Raw genomic sequence first — 12,175 nt, 5'->3', positions numbered from 1 at the left:
TCATATTTGTAAAACATTACAATAATGGAAAGATCTTTCAGGAATTTTCTCTCTTACTGTCTCTGTCTCTGTCTCTGCAATCTGGGTGGGAGCCTGCAGCTGTAGATGGTCTAGACTGCTCTTGGCCTACTTTGTATATGGATCTTCGTGTGACCCTCAGGCTAGCGAGTCTTTCTCATTCTCTCATCATTGACTGTGGTCATAATGTATCCATCTCTAGAACTTTGAGAATTTTGATGATGAGGATGGTCCTTTGCTCACTCAAGGGTCTAAAATTCATGTTCCTCACAAAACCGAAGGATTCTTGTAAGTTCCAGGGAGCTGAAATGGATAAATATAAGCAGGTATTATTCACTCCAAAGAAATAGTATTCAGCCATTCCCTGCTCCCAGTCTCTCTTCACTCATGTATTCCAGACCCCATAGGAACGCCCACATCATCTTACAAATCTCAGCTCCAATACTTGGACTTAAGAAACAATGCATTTTGTCCAAACTTAACTTTTTCTTCTTCACAGCTGACATCTGCAGAGGTCTAAGAAGTACAAGAGAGATGCTCACCTCCAGGACTACAGTGGAACAACCATCCAATTCAGAATGATCCACCCCGCTTTCTCAGGTCACCAAAGAAGCTCAATTCCCCCTAAATCAGAAGTAAACAGTATTGAAACTTGAGGAAATTATTCCCTAACCAGCCACGTCTAACAACCAGCCTTTTATTAATCAGTGTAGGTAGGAATGAAAGATCCAGGCAACAGGCTGGCCTGTCCCAGTCACCTGTCAGTTTGCACTGAGGAGGTATTCCGGTCAGCCCAGGGATCCCTGGGTAGTAAGTCTGCAAACGGGTGTAAAGGACCCCTTTAAAAGACAAACCAGGCACACTCATGATCTCTTTCTCTCTCTCCCATCATCCCCTTCCCCACTGCTCTCTGATCTCTGCTCTTGCTCTTACCCACTTTTCCTCTTCTCCTGTCTCACCCAGTCCCCGTCTCCTGACCTGTCCTAAACTCTGTGGTTAATGGACTCTCTATAGTTCATGTTCCATTGCTCAGGGTACCATCTCCATATCAAGATTTCCCCTTCCTAGTAAACAGAAGACTAACACTGGACCTGAGTAAACCATGTAGGCTCTCTCTGTGATCTCCCTTCCCACCCATGCTGGGGTGAGCAGGAACCAAGGAGATCTTTTTTTCTCAGACACAGCAACCATTGAGACACAACTTCTGTTCAGTCAGTATGTTTCACAAGGATGAGGTCCACCAAATACATGTGCTGAGTCAACTTGTGTGTTTCAGGGTTAAGCCTTTGGCAGTTTCTTTCAGCTGCTTTTCGGGACACCATGTTTCCTGGAGTGTTCCAGCATTTTTTTTTCTGCACTGTGGCCACCAGTTCAGGCCGACTCAGAGTTCTCAGATTTTCCTTACTGAGCCACTTTTGTTCTTGCCCATGGGAAATACATTTTATGTTACTGGATCCTTCTGGTTACTTTTCCTGTGGAAAAAAATATTCAATGACTTTTGTGGCTGAATGTCATCTTCCCTAACAAGGACATTAATGGGCTAAGAAAATAAAAACACTAACAATACTCAACATCAACAAAAGGTGAGTATTCCATGGATAGCTACTTCCAGCAAGGTTTATATTCCATTTATTAGACGAGCATGAGTGATCATTGGACTGTTGTCACTTGTTTGCATGAGATGACTTCAGCTGTGGGACAGAGTTTATTAGGCAGAGATGGCATCCTCCATGGGGGGAGAAACTGCAGAGCTGTACATGGTCTGCACTGGTCTCAGCCCACACCAAGCCTTGGTTTGCCTGTCTTTGCCTCTGTGTCTGTGTCTCTGTGTATGTCTCATTTTCCCTCAAAAAATTCCATACTTAATGCCAAAATATTTGTACAAATTTTCATTCCCAGAAGCAACAGAGAATGGTTTCCCTAGCTACACATCGTCTTGATCATAAGCATTCCATGGAGTTTTTTCTGTAGCCATTCTAACAACTCTGAGATGAATCCTCAGGGTTGTTATGATTTACTTTTCCCTGATGACTATAAATGTTGAATGTCTTTTAGCTATTTTAGTTTCCTCTATTTACCAAACTAAATTCCCAATGGATCAAAGACTTCAATATAAATCCAGCCACACTGAATCTCTTAGCCAAATAATGGGAAGGTAGCACTGAATGAATTTCTGCAAGAAACCACTTCCTGAACATAACAAAAGTAGTACAGACACTCAGATTGAAAATTCAGTAATGGGGCTTCCTGAAACTGAGGTTAGTTAAATCAAAAGACATAGGCAAGAAGACAGGAGAGCAGCCCACAGAATATTCGCCAACAACATTTCTAAATGATTTGTATTATATACAAAGAACTGAAGAAACTAGTCACCAAAACACCAAATAATCCAATTCAATTAGGGAGTACAGAACTATAAAATGCATTATAGGATTTTACTTTAATGGAAGAGATAATCTCCTAATAAAATACTTGGGCCAACTCCTTCACGGAATACATTTAGTGAGATTAGTTGCCCTCATGTTGGTCAGTTGGTCCATTTGCTTGAAAATGCCCAAACCTTTGGTCATAGACTCACCTCCATTATATGGTGAAATTAAAAGTTGTACAATTGCACATTCCTTAGGATATTAAAACCACGGAGTGCAAATCAGCATCTCATTTGCTCCCTGTTTCTTGGGCCCATGATATGTGCAGAGAGACTTTTTCACAGTTGCCAGCAAACACATATATTCGGTCTGTCACTATGTATTACGTCTTCAAATTCTAAACCTACCACATTCACTCATTACCTCACAATGTGTCCTCCTGGACTTAGGTGAAAGGCACAATTCTCTCTCTGGGATTAACAATTTTTACTTCTTCTGACCCAGAATATCCTACAGTATACATGTAAGTAAATGCATCATTATACTATTCCAGCTGATTGATGGCCATATAGGAACATCCCAAAATGCAGAAAGCCCTATGTTGTGTATATTATATAAGGCTTCATGGAGGTTCGCTCAGAGTTTGTTATGACAGTTGCTGCAATTTTTATTATTTTTTCCTCTGTTTTTTTTTCCTTTTCCCTCTCCCTCTACAACTCTCCTGACCTATACTATGCCCTAACTATCTGACCCACCCTGCAGATCCAGTCAATCAGGGTTCCAAAGGAGGGCTGCCAGAAAGAGTCATGGGCCAGAGAAAGAAAGGAGAACAAGCGGCTCAAGAAAGGACAAGAGTCTGTCTATGCAATGACAAGGTCTCGATTTATTGGGGCTTAGAGTGGGCTTCAATTGCCCTGCAACAATAGAATTGGGGGGAATAACAGAAGGAACATAAGGTATTTGCTGGGACTGGAACATTCTTCTTATCAGCCGGAACATCTAGTTGTCATCCTTGGAAGAGTGAACAGAAAAGCCCCAGACCCTTTCTCAAAACAGAAGCAGTTAGCAGTTCCACTTGGCCAATCTGTATCTAATTACATGTTACAGGAGGCTCACAGAGCTGGCTTTAAGTTGCAAACTTAAAGGTCATTAAAAGGCTTACAAAGGTGGGCTTTGAGACATATAGTTTTTGTCCCATGGCACCTTACATCTCCCTCTTATTTTTTCCTTTACAAAGGACGAGGTGAGGACTAGGCCACAGGTAGCATTCTTACGGGGGTCTTTATTCATGACCATCTCTGTCTTAGGTTAGTTCGACCTTGCCACCTCACTGACTTTACCCATCTTCGGGTGATAAAAAACCGCTATCCTGGGGTCCCATGTCTTAGGTTAGTCAAGGAGGGAAGGAAGTTGCCTGTCGTTGAGGTGGCCATTTGTAGCCGGGGCTGCCAGTGTTGCATGCCTAGGGATGGCAAGTATGGCTCTAAAGCCTGTGACTAGACCTTTAACAGTTTAGAAAAATTAAGCCTCTGTTGATGGCTCAAGGGGTTGCCTGGTTCGCTCTGCTGGTTACACTGCTCATCACGTGGGTTCTGGATCTGGTGATACTGTACAGAGACAAAAATCTTTAGGGAGAAGTGAATATATCTGACTTTTTATAAAGTGAGTATTTTTTTGAAAGGCCTTTGAGCCAAAAGAAATCAGCAGCAATAATTCTATAAGAGGACCCAGGAGGGATGGTAGCAAAGTAGAAAGCCTGAGGGAGGTTGAAAACCAATTTTTATACCAGCATTCTTGTTGCTCTCTTTGTTTCTTTCTATCCTCTAGATTTTTCTTTATTTTTTCTATACTTTCTTGTACTAACCCAGTTTTATCTTTGTAAAAACAGCACTCTTCTTTGAGAGCTGCACAGAGTCCGCCTTCTTTAAGGAAAATTAAATCCAGTCCTCTCCTGTTTTGCAGTACCACTTCTGACAGTGAGACCAGAGAGTCCTTTAGATTTTGGAGTCCTATTTGTAGTTCTTTTATATCTTTTTCTACTGCTTGGGACATATTGAGTCAAATGTGCATATTGCTGTTGGAAGTTATTAGGGAAGCTATTCCTGTCCCGGCTCCAGCTGCCCTTAAGCCCAGCATGACAGCTAAGGTGATGGTTGAAATGGGGTCTCTCTTGTGATGGGGCCTCTCCTCCGAGTTAGGGAGCATCTCCTCTGGGGCATGTTCAGTTAGGCGGGACAAAAGCCATACCAAAATCCAATAATCTTTACTCTCTAGAAAATGAAAGGTGGAAAAAAGTTGGTGAGTCCCTGAGAGAAAGCAAATTAGTTCCATCAGGTGCAGCTACATATGTAGATGACTGACTAATAATGATAGTTGGTTGCATATTGGCTGTAAGTGTTCTGGGAAACAAAGTTCCGGTCCTCTAATACAGAGGCCTTTGCCCGAGATCTGACTTAACGTCAAGCCCTCATGATTCACGGAATGCCATCTTAGTGAGCAAGTCTCATTAGTGAAACAGGATTTTCAAAAGTCAGCATGCCCTCATAGAAGGGCACCTGAGGTGAAAAGCAAATCCAGCATTCCTGATAGTGAGAATTATTAAGGGATTGCAAGACTAAAGCAGAAGCATTTACCATGGATTTAAGACCTGAGAATTCCAGTCCTTTAGGACTGTGGGAGTTTTTATAGTCACAGGCAGCTGAGAATCTAATGCCTCTAGGCAATGGTAGTGGACCAAAACCAGTTTTCGAGGACGGCGTCATTCTGAGACTTAATGAATCTGGTTAGTTTTTGAAAAGGTAGAGGTGACAATTTAAGTAGTCAATCCCGTAGAACAGGCAAGGTAGGAATTAATAAGTGCCTGCAATTCCCTGATAAAGGGGAGGGGTGGAAGAATAACAGACCCAACAGTCCTCCATAAGGGAGTGGCTGGCTTGATGAGGTGCCTAAACAGTAGGGTTAATTAAGGAGAGAATAAGGTCAGTGGAGGAGGGAGGTCTTGGGGGGAAAAATGGTCAGGGATTCCCTAGTCTGGAGAGGGCCCTAAGGCTAAATCACATAAATCAACTATCAGGGGGGAATAGGAGATGGTAGTCCTAATAGTTGTGGAAGCATTGGCAGCATCACTGGCTTGGTTGAGGATCATCCAGGTGTAGTTGTAGATCTGATAAGACTTCCAGTGGCAACGGCAATTGAAGGTAGGAACACACAAATAGCCAAAAGATAGCATCTTTTGTCTAGAATTAAGCAGAATTAGAAGGCTTCCCCTGGGTGGATTATATAGTTTTAAAAGGCATTCAGGCAACTTTCTAGCATTATTCGCCTGAGTACAAAAATCCATGCATGTCCTTTTCCCCAAGTGAGGACCGGATCTGGTCTGTGCCATTTGATGATTTGACCAGCAGTCTCTCTGATTAAGCCGAATTTCTTACATAGAATTTTGCTACTATGAAGAAAGTTATAAGTCTGTTGAGCTTTTTCTGTTTGAGGCAAATCAACTGATTTTGTTAATCAGATAATTCATTCCATTTTTCCAGTAATCAGGGAAATGTCTATTTAATAGGTTCCTAGTGTGACCCATAAACATAATAATTCTTCAGTGAATAATATTTTGAATTTGCTCAAATTAATCTAATATTGGATCCTATGTATGGAATTGTCTCTATTGCCATAAGATTCTTGAAGACATAGTGACTGTCAGTATATAAATTAAATGAATTATTTACCAGGACTTAAAAGACCATTATAACAACTTGCAATTTAATTATTTGAGCTGAAGCCAGAGCTGTCTGCTCTATCTATTTCTTTCTATTAATAACCTATATAAGAGACTCTCCCAATAGAAATTTTGGTAAAAATTTAACATGGCATATTTTTATAGGACTGCTTTTTACATTTTCGGAAATACAAAGATTCATTAATGCAAATTGTAACAGTTCATGAGCAAGAAACTGATTATTAATTCTTCGTGAAAACTGAGCAAAGATAATCGCCCATAAATCATTGTTCTGAAACCATCAATTAAACTGTTGCTTAGAGTAGGAGACATGTATCATACTTGGTTCTCTTCTAAAATACTTTCTAAATATTGAACGAATGAGCATTCAGGTGTCAGCAATATTGGGGAAGCTGCATACCCCAGCAAGGGTTACAGGCTACTTACATAGAAAAAAATGCAGATCAGCATACAGTCAAGGGGCATAAAGTGATTGATTACAAAGTATGATCTCATATTAGAGTGGTCACCAAGGTGTGACCTGCTTTTTTACAAAGGAAAAACCATAGAACGTACCCTGGAAAGTCCTTGATTGTCTGTTGACCAGCCAGGTGTGAACCAAAGAGGATTGTCTTGGCAATTGCCGCTGCCTAAACCATAGGATGTGCCTGGGGTTGGGGCCAACCCCCTTGTAATGGGCCAAGGCCTTTTTGGAAACTTTTCTCACTATGAACTAAAATCTTTTAAAACTTTTTTCTCTCAACAAACTAAAATATTTCATTCCCCCATCTTTTTTTTTGTGAGGTTTTAATCCTAAAACCCATGGTCCTGCTTATTGTCTTAGAGCCTGATATTGCTGATTAAAAACTAGGGCTTGAGTTATGGATAAGCATTCTTTAATAAATCGGAGTAGGTGATTAAGAATGTAGAGCCCATATATAAGCAGCAGTAAAGAATAAGTAGGGGTCCTAAGAGGGTGGAGATTCCTTTAAACCAGTCTTGTTAGGACTCCCATTCCTTTCACATCTGGTTGAGTCATTCTCTGAGCTTGGCCATGGAATCCCTAATAACTCCAGAATGCTTAACATAGAAACAGCACTCCTCTTTTAGGGCAGCATAGGGCAATCATGGAATTGTTGTCTCTCCAGCATCCCCATCAGGGAATGAGAGATATTGGCATTCCCCCATTTAAGGGAGTTTCTTTTGACTTAGCAATTCAACCAGGGAAAATCGGCAATGCAGTCTATTCCATGCTACTTCCTGCTGACTTTGGGACGAAGTTAGGGACCTAAGAAGGCTGAAATGATAGTCAAAACAAAAAAAGGGGGGAAGTTAGGCCTATATAGCATTTCTGTACCATGTAGGCTAATGCTTTAAAATAGGGGTTTTAAAATATTTAGGCTGGTAAGATGGGTAGGCGCAACCATAGTAATGGTTCCTTCTGCCATAAACCAGAAATCGAACTATGCTTTGTGGGGAATACAGAAGCTTCCCATGGTTTTGTAAACTCAATATATCTGATGATGCTGATTCGCATCCTCTAATTATAGAACTTGTCTACCTTTCTAGTTAGCTGTTTGGGTATATCTGTATCATTATCTCCTTATAGAATTTTACTTATAGGATTTAAATCACCATTAGGTGTCCCCCAAAAAGGGTACTTAACTAATGAATGTTTATAACAATTTCTAAGAAACTCATTTAAAAGATTTTTAAACTATCTTTTCCAATTGCTATCTATTAAGCCCTAATTTCTTTAGAATATAACATATGACTTTAACAGATCTCTAGATTTATTTAGAGTTTCTGAGTAGCCTTTTCTAATCTAATCTTTGAGGCTGACAAGCTGATAAGACCTCACTTGCGTGTTAGCTGACCTGCCAACCTGTGAATCAAACAGGTTGTCTCTTTTTTGAGGCTTCACAAACCCTTGTCAAAATCATGCATCAATCCTTATTTTCTAGATGTCCTTTTTTAACCATAAAAATCTAGGAAGATCTGTATCCTCTCATCTGCCAAATTTTACAGAATCATCCATAGAATCCTCATGCTTCTAAGCTAATGCTATAGGCTTTTGTTAACTTTTTAATTGACTATCTCCTAGTCAATTAAATAATTTTTAAATAAATTTTAAATAAATAAATTATTTAAATAAAATAATTTTTCCTGTTAAGACATTGACTGACTGACTGGATGCTATTTTTGGCCCATATTAAAGTGATTTTGATATTTTTTAAACAATATCCGAGACAATGTAAATATCTCTAATCATATCCAAGGCAATTTAGGCATTTTCATTCATCCTCATTCACAAATTCACAATCACATCATGCATCCAGGTGTGGCTACACTGTTCATTCATAACTTGCATTCATCTCAAATTTCTACTTTTGCCTAGGTTATGATCAGCTTGTAGAAAAGAAAAATCCCTAATTGAAATTTTTAACATATTAGCTATAGTCAATCACTGAAATATGAGCATCCAAAATTTGAACAATTCTAAGCTTAAATATGTTGCCTTTTCTTTTCTATAAGTCTCAATAACAGTTTCTGTTTGGCTGTATCAATAGCATTTATATACATTAATTAGCCATCAACCATGGCGGCATCTCCCAAGGCTGTAAGTTGCAGCCCCCAAGCTTGACTGCCTCTAAGAAATGCTGTCAGCAAGGAGCAGACCACCAAGTCCCCCATGGCTTGCAAGTATGCAGAGCCCCCGGAGGGCGAGAGCATGGGCTGAGGGAATGGGGGAATTTCGGTCATTGGCTTCTGTACATGACAATGGTCTCGACTTCTGAAGGACGTCTTTAACAGTCAGTCAGAGGTGAGAACTCTCACCAATGAGTTCAGGGCTCTGAATGACGTCCCCGAGAAGAGACCAATAATTAATAATAACTTCAGGAACATTTTTTTTGGTTTAACTCATACATCTTACCTAAATCTCTGCCAACCTTTTCCAAGGTCTGGGGAGCTATGTCTGGTCCCATTAAAATCAACCATAGACAAGCTTTCTCAATAAAACAGAAAAAATGAACTAAATCTTTCTTTTTAACTCTTGTTTATTTTATCTTTCTAACTTTTACTCCTTTTTGTCTTTCTTATTAACTCTTACTCCTTTCTCCCTGAATGGTCTTGACATGAAGGAGTCTAAGAGATAAATGGTCCCCAGGAATGGAAGTGGCATGAACTCCTGAACTAATTGGGAACATGAGGGTAGGGGGAGGGAGCTGCTACAATAAGCGCAACAGAAGAGGAGTAGAGGAGAGGAAATGGAGGGGCAGAAATATTGAGTTGTTAGAAGAATAGAGGAGAGAGAGCAGGATGACAGATACCATATCAGAGGGAGTCACTATAGGTCTGAGAAGAGATTTGGAACCAGGGAGTTCTGCAGAGACCTACAAGTATGACACGATCTGACAAACCAGGCAATGTGGAGAGGATAACCTAAAAGTCCTTCCCCTAAAATGAGATTGATGACTTCTCTTTATGCCATCCTAGAGCCCTCATCCAGTGGCTGATGGAAGCAGAGACAGACATCCAAAGATATACACTGAGCTGGAATCGGGAATTTAGTTGAAGAGAGGTAGAAATGAATAGCGAAGGGGTCTATACAAAGTTGGAGAAACCCACAGGAACAATTGGCCTGAACAAGGGAGAACACATTGAGCCCAGTTGCTGTTGGGGAGGCCAGTACAATACTGATCCAGACCCCTGAACATGGATGTCAATAAGGAGGCCTCTGCACTCCAGGTAGCCTCTGGCGTTGTATTAGTATTTTTCCCTGTTGTAAGAAGGGACTTTGAGAGCCCCTCCCACATGAAGGGTTACACTCTGGACCTGGACACATGGGGAAGGGCCCAGGACCAGCACAGGAAGATTTGGTGGACTTTGCAGAGCCCCCTTGAGGGCCCTACCCTGCCTGGGGAGTGGTGGGTNATGGGGGTGAGGGGAGGGAGAGGGAGAAGGGACTTACATGTGAAACAAGCTTTTTCCCTAACTACAAGTAATAAATTTTTAAAAAAGATAAAAAAAACATAGAGATTCTGGATACTATATTCCATATTGTTCTCTTTAAATTGTTTGATTGTCGAGGAAAGACTTACTGCTGCTAAAATACATTTGATTATAAATGCTGCCAAATTAATCCAACTTATACATTTAAAAAATGTTTTCATTTCAAAATTTAAGTCTAATGACAGGCTACTTGAAAAAAAGTTTTTACTTCTGTTTCCAGAGAAAATAAATAGCTATGGATTCCTTCCTGAGTAATAAGGTTTGATCAAGCAAGACCCCCTGGAAGCAGTCATCCAAGTGGTCCTACATTCAGAATAGCTGAGATGATACAGCCATAAAGACTACCAAAAAAAGCACTTGGTCAGTGATCAGGTTTCTATGTTTTATCATAATCCCTATGACATGAACATCGGCTCAAATCAGCAGGAAGTAGTTTAAAAAGACTGATGCCCAACTCCCCAAATATTGTTTATAAACATTTGTTTTCATTTAAATGGGGTTAGTTATAAATGATAATGAGCATAGTCAATTTTTTAAAAGAAAAATGGGGGAATGGGATAGAGGAATGCATACTTTGCATTGGTATAGATTTTCATTTATTGCTACAACTTTAAGGTCAATTTTGTGATATGCATATGTCTCCTCTTGTTTAGGTATTGTGTTTATACAGATCTTTTGAAATGATATGTATAATTAAATAAGGTTATATAATCACCTATGAGAGGCAGCACTTATGATTAGGATAGATATGTTTTCTAGTTATAGCGATGTATTTGAGATTGTTAGGTATTCTTTAAACCTTTCAAAGACCTACAGAAATACGGCATTTAAGTTGATTAAGGTTTTTCTTGGCAGTGTGACACAAGTGCTCCTGGCACACCATTTATGTCATAAAGTATGATGGGCATCGAAGAAACTCATTATGGAGTTTGCTTTCAACATGGAAAGATTAACCATTTGAACAAAAAATGTTCTTGCCTGTACTGTTTGTTGCTGTATAAACTGGACCTGCAGGGCCCACAAGAAAATGACTGCTGAACTTCCAAAACAAAATAGTACTGAAAGGTTCCTGTTAAAATGGAGAAGTTGCTAAACACACTGTGGCCTAAGGCTGAAGGTGGATGCCCAACGTTGCAGAGGAACTTTAGTGACTGTCCAGGTAGGGATATGTCTCTGTCCATTCTAGAGTTTATATATTATCCTTCTGTGGTCTTTGATAGAGTTGAAGACAGAGAATTATGGTTATAGTTTTCTTCAGTTATTATACAAGATAAGTTACCCTTCCTTCTTTTTATTTAGACAGAAATGAGGTGATGATGGGGAATCTACTGTCTATGTTTATCTTATTGATTGTTAAATAATGTTCTGTTTGGCCAATGAGAGAGCAAATTAGATGGGTCTAGGAGTCAAAGAGGATTATGGAAAATATAGTAGAGAATTGGTGATCCTGGCAAGAAGTGACATAGCAAGGTGACTCATATTTAACCAAGGAGAAATAGGAAGTGTCGCCTTTTTCCCTTTCTCCTCCAGTGGCGGGATATGAGCCACCAGCAAGGAGTGATGCCAAAAAGGTGTCTGATAAGATAAGTCATATAAAATATACAGAATTATGATAATTAAGACTGAGCTAACAGATGAGGAATCCTAGTCATTGGCCAAGCAGCTTTTGAACCTAATACAAGTCTCTGTGTGCATTAATTTGTGCTCTAACTTGGACAGTCAACTGGTATAAAGCACCCATGTGGTCGTTGGTCTCAGGCGGCTTTTGCCAGAAAGATTTCTCATAACTAAGTAGCAGATAGGCCATTGCAGGTGCCAGAGATACAGTGGGAGGAAGAGATTGGTAAAGCTTGTGTGTGGTGCATGGGACCTCTTGTTAGTGACATTGAATGAAATCCTGACTGAGAGAGTGACTTTTGCAGGGAGATGGACTTTGAGCTGGACTTGTGGAAAGACCACAAAGTATGTATCTGCATCTCAGAGCAAGGAAACACTTGGATTGACCAAACCCAGCAGAAAAGACAGGGCTGCTACCTGGTGGACATAAGACTACCTAGAG

The sequence above is a fragment of the Cricetulus griseus genome, unplaced genomic scaffold (genome assembly GCF_003668045.3).
Source record: "Cricetulus griseus strain 17A/GY unplaced genomic scaffold, alternate assembly CriGri-PICRH-1.0 unplaced_scaffold_2, whole genome shotgun sequence".
Taxonomy (NCBI): Eukaryota; Metazoa; Chordata; class Mammalia; order Rodentia; family Cricetidae; genus Cricetulus; species Cricetulus griseus.
The sequence above is the reverse complement of the archived record's forward strand: the minus strand, read 5'-3'. Positions refer to the sequence as shown.